The sequence below is a fragment of the Nicotiana sylvestris genome, chromosome 12 (assembly GCF_000393655.2).
Source record: "Nicotiana sylvestris chromosome 12, ASM39365v2, whole genome shotgun sequence".
NCBI lineage: Eukaryota > Viridiplantae > Streptophyta > Magnoliopsida > Solanales > Solanaceae > Nicotiana > Nicotiana sylvestris.
This window is the reverse complement of record NC_091068.1, coordinates 27691782-27708278: the sequence shown is the minus strand read 5'-3', so window position 1 is coordinate 27708278 and position 16497 is coordinate 27691782. Positions and strand designations below refer to the sequence as shown.

The window sequence follows — 16497 nt, the reverse complement described above, 5'->3', positions numbered from 1 at the left end:
GAAAGGAAAAGAAGTCCATGCAGATAATCAAGTTGCAATAGTAAGTCATGATAAAAGTTAAGATCTCGTTATTATATAGCCCCTCTCGTTAACTGAATGTGTGTCTGTTAAAGTTTCAGCTTTTTAATTAAAACCATGTATTTCTAATAAATGCAATTTTATATATGTGTCTGGTGCTTATATCTTGTACTAATTGAATGACAAATTAGTGAAATTATAGTTTCATTAGGAGATAACTCCATCTTGTATTACTTTTTCGTGTTAGCTTACTTGCAAGTGATATGTGTAAGGTTATTGAGAATTACTTGAAACAAAAGCTCAAAAAAGATACTATTATTAAGAGCTCTTGGATCTTTACTAAAAAATAAGACAAGTTGAAGTTTCTCAAATGAATTCATAGTTGGGAAAGAAACTTGATTTACCATGACCAAGAAATAATTTTCCAAATTGAAACTAAATCACATTCCTCTTTATAAGTGTTGCTTTTAATAGCTTCCAGTGGAACATTCATTTACAGCAACCCCTGAAAATATTTCATGTCTTTTGTAGGAAAAATAAAAGCTAGTTTAAGTTATTTTAGTATTCAATCTATCTTGACTTGTAAGTGATGTGCAGTAATATTGTTTTTACAGTCTGAACTTCAGAATCGTCAAAGTTCCGGAGAAACAGCAAATGATATATTTAAGGCTGTGTTTGAAAAGGAGCAGGCTGGTCGGGTTAGATGCTATGGTAGATCGGTGACGACAAGCTCTCTGAAAAAAGATGAAGAAATCACCAAGCTTAAACAAAAGCATGCCAATGAAATGACTTCTCTGAAAGAAGAAATGAAGGAAATATTGAGAGAAGAAATGCGATCTTTTTTTAGTCAAGTGGTGCAAAACAACCATGAACTGAATTTTCATGATATACAAGGGTGTGCTGGATATAATATTCCTTCATCGGTTGATGCAAGTAGTGCACGAGCTATAAGAGACCAAAATCTATCACATTCTTCTAGCTCAACTCATGCTCGAATCTTGAAAAGGTATTTATATTTCACACTTCCAAAAAACTACCTCAATCTTAACTTATAAAATCATGTTTTACCAAATTATTTACTTTTGATGGTTCTGTTATATGATAATGCTAGTACAAAAAGAATTCTAGCGGCAATAAATATTCGATTTAGCGGCAATAATAATGGCTGCAAAATAAGTTCATTTTCCTCTTATTAAAAGAAAAGGACACGTGATTCTTTGGTAACAAAGCATCAATTGGTGCCAAATTTTACCACACGAAACTATTAGCTCTTTTCAGTAAAACACGATCTAGTTAAGGTATTTGGTTATGGAAAGAATTCAACTTTGGTTAGCGAGCTTCTGTTTGATATCTACCATCAATGTAATTTCTCTTCATTTTCTTCACACACACATACCCCATACTTGCAAAAGCTCTGGAGTTGTACAATTTTGAAACAGAGGTAAAAGAATATGCAGAGATGGAAATATTGCGAGCTTCAAGAATGTGAGTGATGGCTATTACACAGGGTAGACTAGTGGGATCTTCTGCACTTTCAATCATGAAATTGATGACCCAGGAGGATAGTCTGATTTTGAGTTTGGTCACAGGACAATAGACCAGAAAAGTGTCTCGTAGTGAGAAGGTTGAAAAAGAGCTAGTATGAGGAAGCAGAGTGGTTGCCACAATGTGGGCTAAGACACAAGTTTCAAAACTAACATCACTAGGGCCTAGCTAGTTTGGAAGGGATTCATATGGACACTCAGCAAAACATCTTTTGGGTTGATCAAAGGAAATTTCAAAATCATCGGGCCAGGAATTTTTAAAGAGCATAGGGAAACTAGAACACTTGCACTGAAAAATCGAATCAAACATGGCACAGTCAAGAACAATACGCTTTTCTATTACTAAGGACTCCAACTTATCAGACCTACTAGAACGAAGATTAGCATAGAACATTCTCACTAGGGGTTCATAGACTTTAGGCGGGGGAACATAGAAAAAATTCGACCACCCTTGATAAACGAAAAGGTCCTTTACCTTACAATTTAGGACTTCCATGTCATCAAGGTCGACTACCCTCCCATGAGCAATAGGCTTTTCTTTTAGGGAAAGAAAGAAGTCCCTATTTGGAGAATCCCAAAAATTGAGTTTCGACTCAAGAGAACCGGAAAGGTCGATTTTTTATTTCTTTGGAGTGGAGGAGACAGGGGGTTCTTCCATGGGTCTTTTACCTAGGGCTTTTTATCCTAAGGGTTGAGAATGATCAGAGAAGTCCGCCTAAGAATAGGCAAACCCCTCAGAATGATCGGATCCTAGGTTTACTTGTTCAGGGGGCTGAGAATGGGCTTTTGCCCTGGAGCGAGTGCTCTTTCTAGTGGAGGCAGAGGGATTTTTGGATTGCTTAGCCATTGAAGGAGGTTGGTGGTTGAGCAATATTTCGGAGAAGGGTTTGAAGGCAATATAGATGATAGAGATTGATAAGAGAGTTCAGCATAAAAAGGGGTTTTCTGACAGTTGAGTATAGAAAAGGAAAAGGCGTCAGTTAATCTGACGTGATGATTAGTTTTCCTTATTTGAACTTTGTGACTGATGTGAAAAGAGAGGAAAAAGGAGGGAAAATAGAGGCGTAATTAATGAGTAAAAAAGGATATGGAATATTTTCCATAAAATTAAATAATGGCACATAGGTCCTAATTTTGACTATTAATGCAAATAATGCCAATTAATTTTCTTAGTGAACAAAATCTCTCTTCTAACAAAGGCTTGGTAAAAATATCCGCTAATTGATCAGTTGTTCCAAAAAAAGATATTACTATATTTTCCTTAAGAACATGATCTCTAATGAAGTGATGCTTGATATCTATATGCTTTGCCCTAGAATGATGAACAAGATTTTTAGAGAGACATATAGCACTAGAATTATCATAGAAAATTGGTATAGGTTTAAAAGAAAGTTCATAGTCACCAAGTTAATGGGACATCCACAATAATTATGCACAGCATTGTCCAATAGCGATGTATTCAGCTTCAGTGGTAGATAATGCAACTGATGCTTGTTTTTTACTGTTCCAGGATATCAATGCTTTTCCAAGTAATTAACATGTACCACTTGTGCTTTTTCTATCTTCCTTATCACTTGCAAGATCATCATCTGAAAAACCTTCTAATTTAAAAGAGTTAGATCGAGGATACTATAGTCCATGAGAGACAGTTACAATAAGATATTGAATGATTCTAGTTATTGCAGTCAGATGTGATTCCTTAGGAGTTGACTGAAACCTAGCACATTTACAGACACTAAACATAATATCCGGTCGACTGACAGTTAGATAAAGAAATAAGCCAATCATTCCATGATACTTAGTTTCATCAACAGGGATTCCCTATTCATCTTTGTCGAGACTTGTTTAGGACTCATTGGTGTGCCAATGGCTTTAGCATTGCTCATGCCAAATATTTGAATCAGTTCCTTTATATATTTGGTCTGACATATAAACGTTCCTTCATAAGATTGTTGGATTTGAAGTCCAAGGAAAAATGTTAGCTCTCCCATCATGCTCATTTCGAATTTGCTTTGCATACGATTTGAAAATTCCTTGCACATAAGAGGTTTAGCACTACCAAATATAATATTGTTTACCACAAAAATGGTAATAACAATTAAATTTGATTTTGTGGTTGTAAAAATACGTGATCTATTTTTATGCTAGTTGTTAAGCAGTTGATGCTACGTGAAAGACTTAGAAACGAGATAAGAGCTTGAGAGCAAGGTGATAACCAAACTGAATGATTAATAATCAGGACCCCGTGCTTACCTATTCGAGGGTCTCGGGGTCGAGTCTGGAGCTCGGCTGGGAACTATCGAGGGTAATCGATGGGTGACTAACAGTAGGAATAAATCAATAATGGCTCTTTATGGCCAATAATAAGCAATAAAGGATGTACAATAAATAGAACACAATAAATATAAGCAATAAATGAAGCAATGAGATCAAGAGAATATATTAGAGAGTAGAGAGAATATTCTTGTGTATTTAGTATGGAGCAACAAATGCTTACAAACTAACAAGGATCCCCTTTATATATGAGGAGAATCATAACATAGTACAAGTGCATTTATTACAATTGTATATGGGGATGGGTCAGCTAGTTGACGCCATGATTCGGATCTGAACTTAGCTCACTAGACTTTGTCAGCCCTAGTTGTGCACCTTTGGAACTCCCCACTTTCTCCTCGTAACCGTCAGTCCGTACTGCTCTGAAGTCGAGCGTCGAGGTCCCTCAAGGGATGAAAGTCGACCGTGGTTTTGAGCTTTCGAGATGTTGTAATGATGGCAAATTGGACCCTCATATTTTACCGTATACAGATAGTCCCCGCGTTTCTTATAGTACAATGATAAGAAATGACCTTGATAATCATCTCTCCGAATTTCCCGTGATGATGCCATATTGATGATGCAAGCCTCCGTAATAATCGATATGTCACATAGTTTCATCTTTCCAGAATCATTCAATGCACTGCCAATTCTTATTTTTCAAAGCAACAATGTCGTTGCCGGTTCAGATCCAGAAAACACATTGATTGCGTCTGCCGGTACGTCTTTCAAAGACATTGAAGGCACCGTCGGTTACGCTACCACTCTTTCTATAAATGGGAGCCTCTTGGAATCAATTCTTCATTCAATTGTTATTCAGTCAGCCTTTCACCCATTCTTCTCTCCATCCTCATCCATTGTCATTTCCCATGTCTGAGGCTCGTGGCCTCAAAGTTGCATGGCGGCGTTCTCGTCAGTTATGCCATGGCCTTTTTCCGGGGCTCTTCCTTACCGAGCGAGGTTACACCAACTTCTTCTTCTTGTTGTTGTTGTTGTTACTACTACTATCGTTGTTGGCTCGAGACAAGGAGATAAGGGGGCTGATTTCTTCTAACTTAGGAAAATGTTTGGACTCTACACCGCTGCTCAGGAGGGTGTTCAAACTTTACACCGCTGCTTACATCCCCCAACTACCCGGTGCGGTGCCTCACACCTTTTGCTTTCCGTGGAGTGAGGTGGTACTATCTACTAACAATTGCATCCCGCACCGGTGTAATGTCTCAAGAAGTGGATTTACAATAGTATTGCTGGCGAAATCCATACTAGCTAGATTTTTCACCTAGCTACCTCTTCATCCCTTTCTGCTTCTTATGCGTCACTTTCCTCTTCTTCATCTTCGACCTCGGAGATATCATTCTGGAGGACCGAGATGAGACCCCCGAGAAGGTGGTGATCGAAGACACTACCGCCGAGGATGTACCCCCAAGAATAGATTAGGCTCTCGGCTTTTACTATATGTATACTTTTTCGCTTCTTTGTTTCTGTGTAAGGACCCCTCGTGGGTTTCTGTAATCATATGTAAGGACCCTTTGTGGGCTTTTGTAATCACAAGCTTATGAATATAAAGATGTTTCTTCAAGATGATTCCTCAATTTGCCTCTGATTTATGTAATATCTCTTTTTATCTGCGTTTGTGGAGAATCTGAATGCACAACTCTGCTGATGGGTGCAAATATTGAGCCCGGGTGCGAGCCTTTCCTCTGGCTTTTGATTGATTAAATTGATTCCTTATAGAACCCTTTGTCGTACCTTAGACCGAACCCGGATTGGTTTGATAAACTTGGGTCGTCGGGATCCCCAACTTCAAGTTGAACGGGAGTAGAGTTTCGAAATTTCGGTACGATATTTAACCTTTTAGACCCCATGATAGTCTTCGATGGGGGAATTCGCTCGAATGCCCAACAATAAAGATAGCGTTCAGGCTTTTGGGAGCAGTCCCCGAATAAGGGTTTGCTCGAGCTCGGGCTACCTGGAAACTTGTTTTGAACTTAGTGTAAATAGCCTTAAGGCGTTCTACCTGGAGACTTGTTTTCTCCTTGGGAGAAGCCCTCGAGATCGGGTACCATCTCGGGACTTGCAATGATGCCGATGGCTTCCTGGAGCCTGTTTTCTTTTTCATGGTGGTCCTCAAGATCGGGTACAATCTCAGGACTTGTAATGATGCTAATGGCTTCCTAGAGTCTATCTTCTTTTGATTGAGGCCTTCGAGATCAGGTACCATCTCGGGACTTGGTTGATGCGGGGTATTCAACCCTGAAATGTCGTATGGCGACATCAAGTGTATGATACAGTTACGAAATGACCGAGGCAATTCCGTCAGCGTATTTTTCCAAAGCGATAAAAGCTTTAGCCAATATTTTTAGTCATCCTTTGAGGCAGGTAGGTGGTCCCCCTTTCCCCATATATAAGGTTGACTTCGCCCTCTTGGAGATTCTACTATTATAAGTGGTTATCCTCTTTCATAGAGTTCTCCTCTCTTGCGCCAATTTTCCTTTAGTTCAAAGCTTTCGCCCAAGTCTTCATTTTCCCTTTCTTTGTTTTACCATAACCATGGCTGCTATGCCCGAATCTGCTTGGCAAGGAGAAGGAAGCCTCGTCTCTAGGCACTTTGCTTCGGGAGGGAATCTCCTGTCAGAAAAGACTCCTAATGTTTGAGGTTATCAGGAATATACCTCTAAGTTCATTTCTTTAATAGGAGAGGAGTACCTTGAGTTGGAGAGGAAGGAGTGTGGATGGGGAGAAAAGGTGGCATTGGGAGTACCTTCCTCGGAGGAGAGAATTATGGACCATGCGAGGGGTTTTTGAATGTGTACACATACCTCTTTACGTTGGCCCCCTTGATGGGGTTGTGTTAGACTTCTGTTGAAAATACCGGGTTACCTTGGCACAGATTCACCTATCATTTTGGCGGATAGTATTGATGATGAGGTTCTTTGCGGAAGGCACAAGTCTTGAATTCACTCTTAATCACCTCATCAAGCTGTATCGGGCCTTTCATCATCGAGTCCTGCTGACTCTGCGATGTCGATCCACTTCGCCTTTCGTTGTTGACGATGAAGAAGATAGGGATCGGGGGTGGATGAGTCGATTCGTCTGGATACGGACTATCGATATTATTCCAGTGGAGTTTCTGCCATTTCCTGAGGAATGAAATTTTACACGTAAGTGGTACACTCATGCCTTCTTAGTTTTGTTTATAGTGAAGGTTGGCTACGTAAATACGCCTTCTTCTTTTTTTCTGCATCGATTTCATAGATGTCGGGCGAGGTTCCCGATCTGCCGGATTGGGTTCGAAAGTTGGCGATCCCCTCGACTTACAATGAGCGTAAGTTGCGAGCTTTATCTAAGGTTAGGTGGGAGGCAAAACACCACAATACATGCTAAGTGATTCGCTCCCCCCCCTTTTGTCTCGGAAGGGCGCTTTTTCTTTCTATGTACTTACTCTATCATCGTAGGCATTGGGGAGTCCCTCAAAGTGGGTCATGCTCTTTAGGAGTGGGAGAAAGATTTCCAGTTTTCGGGCTAAAGAATGATAACAACAAGCAAGAAATACCATTGTAGGACGACGGTGCTCAAAGCAAGACTAGCCCAGACCGGGGGCTCGGAGTGGATGTATTCACTGAGCCTGCTTCACCGCAATTTTTGGTTTTTGAAAGGCGGTTTCTCCTCCGTTGCTGTCTTATTTTTCCGTCGAAGGTATTTCGAGGGATACTCAAAACCTGGGATCATATACACCGAGAGACTGCATCCCAACTGGGGTTGGCTCTTCTGGGGCTAAGGGAGCCATACTAGCAGATGTGCGCTCGACCTTCGAGGAAGCTCAGCGTCTTCACTCTGTGGTGATTTTAGGCACATGCTCTTTTTAGTTTTGCGCCTTCCCTTTCTTATTGAGTTTTCTTTTGCAGGCCTTTGACAAGTTTAAGTCTAAGCTGCTTCGACGTGAGGACAAACTGCAAAAGGCTTTGGATGGGGAGAAATACCTTTAGGCTCCTTTGCAGCGAATGGGAAGTCGAGTTAGCACACTTACGGTATGAGGTGAGTCGGAGCTTGAATTTTGAGAGCTACCTAAAGGGGCAAGTAGTTTTTGTTCCGAGGGAGTGTGTGTTCCTTTTTCTAGCTCCAGAGTCTCATGTTTCGTTTATTTCAGTTGAAGAAAAAGACGGAGCACCTGGAGCACCTTCAGAATGAAGTTGGCTGAGCTAAGTGCGAGTATGATAAGTTTAAGGCTCGGGCGGACGCTTAGGCTTCGGCGGAGATGGGTGCTCTGGCTAAATCTTCCTCCCTTGAGTTTCAACTTTGCTTAGCTTGTGATAATATCCTGGTTCGAATAGATATGATTACAAAGATTGAGTTTGAGCTTTTGAAGATAAAGGCCAAGGTTATGGATGCCCGGGATGAAGCTGTAATGAGCCGAACTAAGGCTGACCAGAAAGTGGCGATCTATTTGAAGGACGTCGCCGATGCTCAAACTGAGCTAATAAGGACTCTTGACCACGAGGGCGGAGCAAGGAATATGCTCGGTGTAAGTCTCAAAGGGAAACCTTCGATGAGATCCATGCTAGGGTCTTTGACCTCTCGGAAGAGGTGAAATGGGCGAGGGCGGACGAACGTGGTACTAAGTCACTTATGTTTGACGCCGAGGATAGAGAGGATGAGGCCGATGGGCCATAATCCCCAAAGGGGATGTAGATTTCCTTTTTCGATTCTGTATGTAGTACTATCGAAGTATATTGTAAATGGACCTTGCATTTTTTCGCATTTATGTATAACGAGGAAACCTCATGGTTTTGTTTCTCTTGCATTTCTTTTTGCCTTGATTTTAGCTAGATGAACTGGTCTTTGAGTTGAGAGGAATACTTATATTCGCGGTATGGTCCTGGGGCTCATTTGGATGGCCTGTAGGCTCTTACGCGCATGGTCGATATGACTTTTTAGTGTAAGTCGGTATTCGAGCTCTTATGCTTGTGCTTTTAGGCATATTTAGTTAACTATTTTGGGTTCAGTCTCCGAGTCGAGTATCGACTCGAGCTTATTCAACCCTCAAGTTTTTGAATTTGGAGCTGGCTCTTAGGCTCTTACGCGTTGGGTTGGTACGACCTTTTGTATGTGCTGGTGATAGTGGCTCTGATGCATTGGGTCGGTACATCCTTTTGTAGGTGTTGGCGATAGTGGATCTTACGAATTGGGTCAATACGACCTTTTGTAGGTGCTGGCGACAGTGGCTCTTACACATTTGCTCTTTGGTATATTTAGTTAGTTGTTTTGGGTTTAGTCTCCGAATCAAGTTTTGACTCGAGCTCATTCGACCCAAGTTTTTGAATTTCAAGCTGGCCCTTAGGCTCTTACGTGTTGGGTCGGTGCGACCTTTTGTGTGGACTGGCAACAATGGCTCTTACACCTTGGGTCGATGTGACCTTTTATGTGGGCTGGCGACAATGGCTCTTACACCTTGGGTTGATGCGACCTTTTATGTTGGCTGGCAATAGTGGCTCTTACGCCTTGGGTTGATGCGACCTCTAATATAGGCTTTATTTTTCCCTCGTTAAGGACTTTTGAAATAATATTGCCTGACTCTTCGATTATTCAATAAAAAACCTCGATTGTGAGTCATTATATGGCGATGATCGACCACCTCGGGAGGTTTGTCTCGGAGGCTGAGTATCTCGAAGCTACTGTTTAGGAGCTGACATGGTAGAAGCTCTTTTGCCTATGTCGAGGGTAGCCTGTTTAACTAGTTCTTTTCGAAGTATATTCGAAGTAATTGAAATCTTGTGATTTTATAGCGATGGTCGGGCGTCCCCGAGTCACATTAGTTTGGCTGGTACAGCCTTGTGACCGTAGTCATTTGTCTTTGGCCGGAGCCTTTAAGCCCCGAGTGAAGTAGTTTCGACATCTATATCAAGGGTATGCCTTTTTATGGGTCTTACAAGTTCGATATATAGCCTAAACTTTGAGATTGGGTTTATGCCTTTGGTAAGGTGTTACAAGTATTACATGCCTTTGAGGTCTTACAGTTTTGGATACTTGGTACAAATATGGCTCATGACTTGCTTGAGGTCTTACAGATATTGTTGTTGCCTTATATAGGTCTTACAAGATCGAGGATGCCTGCATGTGGTCTTATGGCCTCGGGTTTTGATAAGTCGATAGAGATGACGATTGATGGTAGTCCCCGAGTTGTCGAGGATTTCTCAGCTCAGTAGCCATTACTTGCAAACTTGGTATTGCCTTTTTAAGGGCTTACGATTTTGGAGTTTCCGACCCGGAGGTCATGTGGCTTTGAGTTTTCGATACAAGTCCCTGAGTGTCAGGATGTTTTTGGCTTTGGAGTTGTTTCGTGATCTCGTTGTTACCACATCAAGGGATTACGAGTTTGAAGCTCCGACCCGGGGGTCGTACTGTTCCGAGTTGTTGACGCAAGTCCCTGAGTATTCGGGACGTTTTTATTGGCTCTGGGCCATTTTTTGCAAAAAATGTCGAGCTTCCTTGAGACGTAAAATGCTTTTGGGAAGTATTCTTTGATTACTTGGTACAAGAATACATGCCTTTGCTGTTAGGGGCTCGGTTGCTCTTTGCGGACACGGTTCGTTTGACCGTTTGGCCCGGTACATTATTTTCCAATCGAGATCCCCTTTGGCGTATCTTGGCTTCTCCGAGTAGGTGTCCTTCTGGGGGGATGCCCCCTAGTATTCGAGGTTGATTGAAAAAGAAGCCTTGAATACTTGCAGAGTCTTCCTTTGGTAGCATATGGATGTTGCCTCGTTCAAATCCTTGCCAATAAAACCCCTTTTGGGATTAAAAACCCGGTCGAAGGAAAAGAGTGCAATGCATGCTTTTAAAAACTAAGGTCTTTGAGTTGGAGAGTGCTTTGGCCATTTTGATCGGGTACCTGCACTCAGGTCAGTATAGAATGTAATTGAAAGAGAAAAGAGACAGTCGCACCTTAGTGCAGAATATGCCAGCAATGTTTCGAGCCCTGATATGTTTTAGTTTCTTGTGATGTGGATGTGGTACGGTCCCCTGCTTTGTTTAGTCGGGGATAGCTGAGAGTGTATCTTGTTATCGCTATTTTACTGTTTGCTTATCCTTTGAATCCTTCGAAGGTGGAGGTACCGGTGTCGGGGCCACATTGTGCACCACAAATATTTATCTCGTTGCATGTTGTTCCCCGTAGACAGTCTTAATCCCATCCTTTGTCGAGAATTTCATCATTTGATGGAGGGTGGATGGTACTTCTCTCATGCAGTGTATCTATGGTCTTCCGAGCAAGGTATTATGCCTCATGTCTCCCTCGAGGACATGGAATTTGGCATTTTGGGTTTTGCCGGCCACGTTGACTGGGAGGGTGATTTCCCCTTTCGTTATTTCTCTCGCCATGTTGAATCTGTTGAGGACTCGAGAGTAGGGTACGATTTGGTCAAGTAGTCTGAGCTGCTCTACCACCCTCGACCTGATAATGTTGGCCGAGCTACCTGGATCCACAAGTACATGTTTAATTTGAAATGTATTTACAAGAAAAGAGATTACCAGTGCGTCATTGTGAGGCTAAGACAAGATCTCGATGTCCTCGTCATTGAATGTGAGAGCATCCTCGTGTATGTATCCTCGAGTTCACTTTTCTCTGGTAATGGATATTTTTGTTCATCTCATCATGGGTTCCTGTGGGGCATCGAGGCCTCTCAAGATCATGTGGATGACATGTTATGGCTTATTTGCTTCGTTCTTTTTAGATGCCTCTCTCTCCCGAAACTGATTTTTGGCCCGGTCGCTGAGGAACTCTCAAAGGTGACCTTTACTGAATAGTCTAGCTAATTCTTCTCAGAGTTGGTGGCAATCCTCGGTCTTGTGGACGTGTGTTTTGTGGATTTCACACACTAAGTTATGATTTCTTTGCGAAGGATCTGATTGCACATGCCTGGTCCACCTGGCGTCTCTGAGTTTACTGATGGTGAATATGATGTCTGATACATCGACATTGAAGTGGTATTCCGACAAGCGAGGTGCCTCTGTTGTCTCTGTGTGCCTATTGAATCCGAATCTATTGACGAGTCCTCGAGGATTCTGGCCTCGGTCCATTCTTCGGTCATTGTGGGGTATGTTATGCCTCGGGGCGTTTCTCCTGTCGTCGGTGTATGGCTGGTGCCTTTCCTTGTTTGGCTTTGGATCCTTCGCCAGAAGGTCACTTGGGTATACCGAGTCCGAGGGGGTCCTAGTTGGTCATCCTCGACCCTAATTTTTGATTGATATCGGTTGTGAACGTCCGACTAGGTCATGGCGGGATATTCAACCAGATTATATTTCAGCTGCTTCGAAGCCACCGAGCTTCGTTCATTCAGACCTTGAGTGAAGGCATGTACTACCCAGTCGTCAGAGACTGGTGGTTGTTCCATTCGTTCCATTTGAAAGCGAGACACGAACTCTCACAGTATCTCGTTCTCCCTCCGCTTGATCTTGAAGACGTCAGACTTCCTTGTTGCTACTTAGATGGTATCAGCATGTGCCTTTATGAAGGAATCTGCCAGGATGGCAAATGAGTCTATGGAGTTAGGAGCAAGGTTGTGATACCACATCATGGCCCCTTTCGAGAGTGTTTCCCCTAACTTCTTTAGCAAGACGAACTCGATCTCGTCGTCCTTTAGGTCGTTGTCATTCACCGCATAAGTGTAAGCAGTAACGCACTCATTAGGGTTAGAGGTTCCATTGTATTTCGGAAGGTCTGGCATGCTGAACTTCTTTGGAATGGGTTTTGGAGTCGCTTCTTCTGGGAACGCCCTTTGTATGAACTTCTTTGAATCTACACCTTTCAGGATCGGGGGTGCACCCGAAATTTGGTCGACCCTGGAGTTGTAGGTCTTGACCTTTTTGTCATTGGATTCTATCTTCTTCTCACCCGATTTGATCCTCTTGTAAGTTCCTCGAGCATCTTCACGATGGCGGGGTCTGTTGCCGACCTGTTGTTGCTTGATCTCTCCGGTACCTTCTCGGCTGGGGGAGCCATCCCCGGCGCTACTATGCTGGGTGTTTTCTGGTAACATAAAGGCTTACCTCACATTCTTACCTTGTTGGAGTTTTCTGATCTTCTTGTTGGTCTCCTTTGTGCACGCTCTTGTTAGTTTGGGAGCTTATATCGACATGTGGGGCATCGCGTGAGACCGCGTCCACTGGAATTGGTCCTAGTGCGTTCTCAAGGTTTCGTGGTGGTACACCAACACCTGGAACATCCATACCATTCTCTTCGTGGTTCTCAAGATTAATGTTCATTGAATCAGACATTTCGACCTGAAATTAAAGATCTTGGGCAAGAAAAAGTGTGAAAGATAACTTGCGTTATGTAATAAAATCAGCAAGAAAATAATCACTATTATTTTTATCTCCAAAGGTGGGCGTCAAACTGTTTACCGTGAAAATGGTAATAGTAATTAAATTTGATTTAGTGGTTCTAAAAATACGTGATCTATTTTTATGTTAGTTATTAAGCAGTTGATGCTACGTGAAAGACATAGAAACGAGATAAGAGCTTGAAAGGTGATAACCAAACCGAATGATTAATAATCGAGACCTCGGGCTTGCCTATTCAAGGATCTTGGGGTCGAGTCTAGAGCTCGGTTGGGAACTATCGAGGGTAATCGATGGGTGACTAACAGTAGTAATAAATCAATGATGGCTCTTTATGGCTAATAATAAGCAATAAAGGATGAACAATAAATAGAACACAATAAATATAAGCAATAAATGAAGCAATGAGATCAAGAGAATATATTAGAGAGCAGTGAGAATGTTCTTGTGTATTTAGTGTGGAGCAACAGATGTTTACAAAATGATAAGGATCCCCTTTATATATGAAGGGAATCCTAACATAGTACAAGTGCATTTATTACAAAGATATATGGATGGGAAAGCTAGTTGATGCCATGATTCGGATCTGAACTTAGCTCACTAGACATTGTCAGCCCTAGTTGTGCGCCTTGGGAAATTCCCACTTTCTCCCCGTAATCGTCGGTCCGTACTTCTCTGAGGTCGAGCGTCGATGGCTCTCGAGGGATGAAACTCGACCGTGGTTTTGAGCCTTCGAGATGTCGTAATGATGGCAAATTGGACCCTCCAATTTTACCGTATACAAATATCATCAACATAAATCTGAATAATGAGATTACCTTATGATGATCTTTTAATAAATAGATTAGTGTCTACTTTACCTCTTATAAAACCATGATCAATAAGAAATGAACTAAGTCTATCATACCATGCTCGTGGAGCTTGCTTTAGTCCATATAGTGCTTTGGTTAGCTTATATACATGGTAGGGAAACATTGAATCTACAAACCCAAGAGGTTGCTTCATGTATACTTCTTCCTCAATGAATCCATTCAAGAAAGCACTTTTGATGTCCATTTGAAACATCCTGAATCCCTTAAACGATGCATATGCTAGAAGGATTCGTATAGACTCAAGTCGAGCTACTGGAGCAAATGTTTTGTCATAGTCGATTCCTTCCTGTTGTGAATATCCTTGAGCAACTAATCTGGTTTTGTTCCTTACAACCTTTCCAACCTCATTCAATTTATTTTTGAAAACCCACTTTGTTCCAATTACAGAAATATTTTCAGGTTTGGTTATCAGTTTCCATACTTGATTTTTGCCAAATTAATCTAACTCTTCATGCATTACTTGTATCCAACTTGAGTCTTTTAGAGCTTCCTCTATCTTCTTTGGTTCAACCTGAGAGATTAATGTCGTGTTTGCTTTCTTTTTGAGAGCTCCACTGGTTTTCATTCCTTTATTTGGATCCCCTACGATAAATTTTTTAGGATATTCAGGTTCACTTCCCCATTCATTTGGATGAACTGCATGAATAGTTAACTCCTTCGGATGATCTGGTACACTGTTGCTGATTTCATTAGTTCATTCTATCGTAGCATCAGATTTATCAGTTGACTTTTGAGATTTGCTTGTCTCCTGAATTTCTTGAGCTTGATCTTCATCACCTACAGTAATTTCTTTCTCGGATGAGGGGTTATTTTCATTGAATATAACATGTACAGATTCTTCCACACATAATGTGCGTTTATTATAGACTCTAAAAGATCTACTATTTAATGAGTAGTCCAGAAAAATACCTTCATCACTTCTTGGATTGAATTTTCCAAGATTGTCCTTACCATTATTCCGAATAAAAGAATTACTTCCGAAGGGATGAAAGTAACTGATATTAGGACGTTTACTTTTCCATAGTTCATAAAGAGTCTTCTTCAGAATGGGCCTTATGAGACATCGGTTGAGAATGTGACATGTTGTACTTACACCTTCTGCCTAGAAATGATTTGGCAGTGAATGATCTAGTAACATGGTTCTTGCCATATCTTGGAGGGTTCTATTTTTCCTTTCAACAACTCCATTTTGTTGAGGTGATCGTGGTGCAGAGAAGTTATGAGTATATCCCTAGATTCTTGCAATCAGATATCCTTTTTCTCTTTCAACCTTTTTGCAGAAGATCTCAAAATTTTTCAATACTTCATCTTTATGAGATAAGAAAATCACCCAAGTGAAACGTGAATGATTACAATAACAAAAGCATATCTTTTTCCTCCTATACTAGCAGTTCTAGTAGGCCCAAATAAATCCTTGTGAAGCAATTGCAAAGGTTTAGAAGTAGATACAATATCTTTATTTTTAAAAGAGTTTCTAGTTTGTTTTCCTATTTGACAGGCATCACAGATATGTGTTCTAGAAAAATTTAGTATGGGTAGACCAATAATCAACTCATGGTTGGACAATTTTTCTATCAAATGCATGCTTGCATGACCAAGTTTCCTATGCCATAATCATGGATCATCAGACATGGATGTTAAACAAATATATTTTCAAAACCATCAAGAATATAAACATTTTCATACCTTTTACCTGGGAGGATTATTTTACATATCTCATCTTCTATAGCACAGCCTGTTTTCTTAAAGTTTACCTCATATCCTGAGTCGCATAGCTGACTTATACTGAGGAGATTGGAGTTAAGTCCATCGACGAGATAAACTTCAGTAATATCGCAGTTGTTATTGAAAGGAATTGTTCCAGTACCGATTATCTTTCCTTTTGAGTCATCTCCAAACTTAATGCTTCCTCTATCAATTTTTGTAACTTCTTCGAACAGGTTTTTTCACCTGTCATGTGACTGGAACACGCACTGTCTAAATATCATTTTACTTTATGGCTTCTTATGTGGTGTTCCTGCAAGACATAGAGATTACTTTCTTTTAGGTATCCAAGCTTGATTGGGTCCTGAAGGGTTAGTACTACTAGGTCCAGAATTTTTTTAGGGATTCCAAATCCATCCTGAAATATTTGTTTTACGAAAGCGACAAAAATAATATTTATTTCCACTTTTATTAAAGAAGTGACATGTAACTCCTAACCAATTTTTAGGTCTTTCATTAGTGTTAGTACTAGTGGACTCTGTTCTAATTGGTCCTTCTCCAGTTGACTTGTAAGCTTCCTGGTTTGACCTGATAGAACTATGACCAGTGGATTGCGTATGCCATTGAGTTGCATTTGCAATTCTTCAAACTCTTCTTGAAGTACTTCTTTTTCAGTTTCACATACTTCATATTTGAGCTTCCAGTCTTTT

The 16497-nt window shown here is 41.0% G+C and overlaps 1 pseudogene; it reads right to left on the bottom strand.

Moving 5' to 3' along the window:
- LOC138882833 (copal-8-ol diphosphate hydratase, chloroplastic-like) overlaps positions 1 to 16497 on the bottom strand; it is a 94327-nt pseudogene that overhangs the window by 31092 nt on the left and 46738 nt on the right.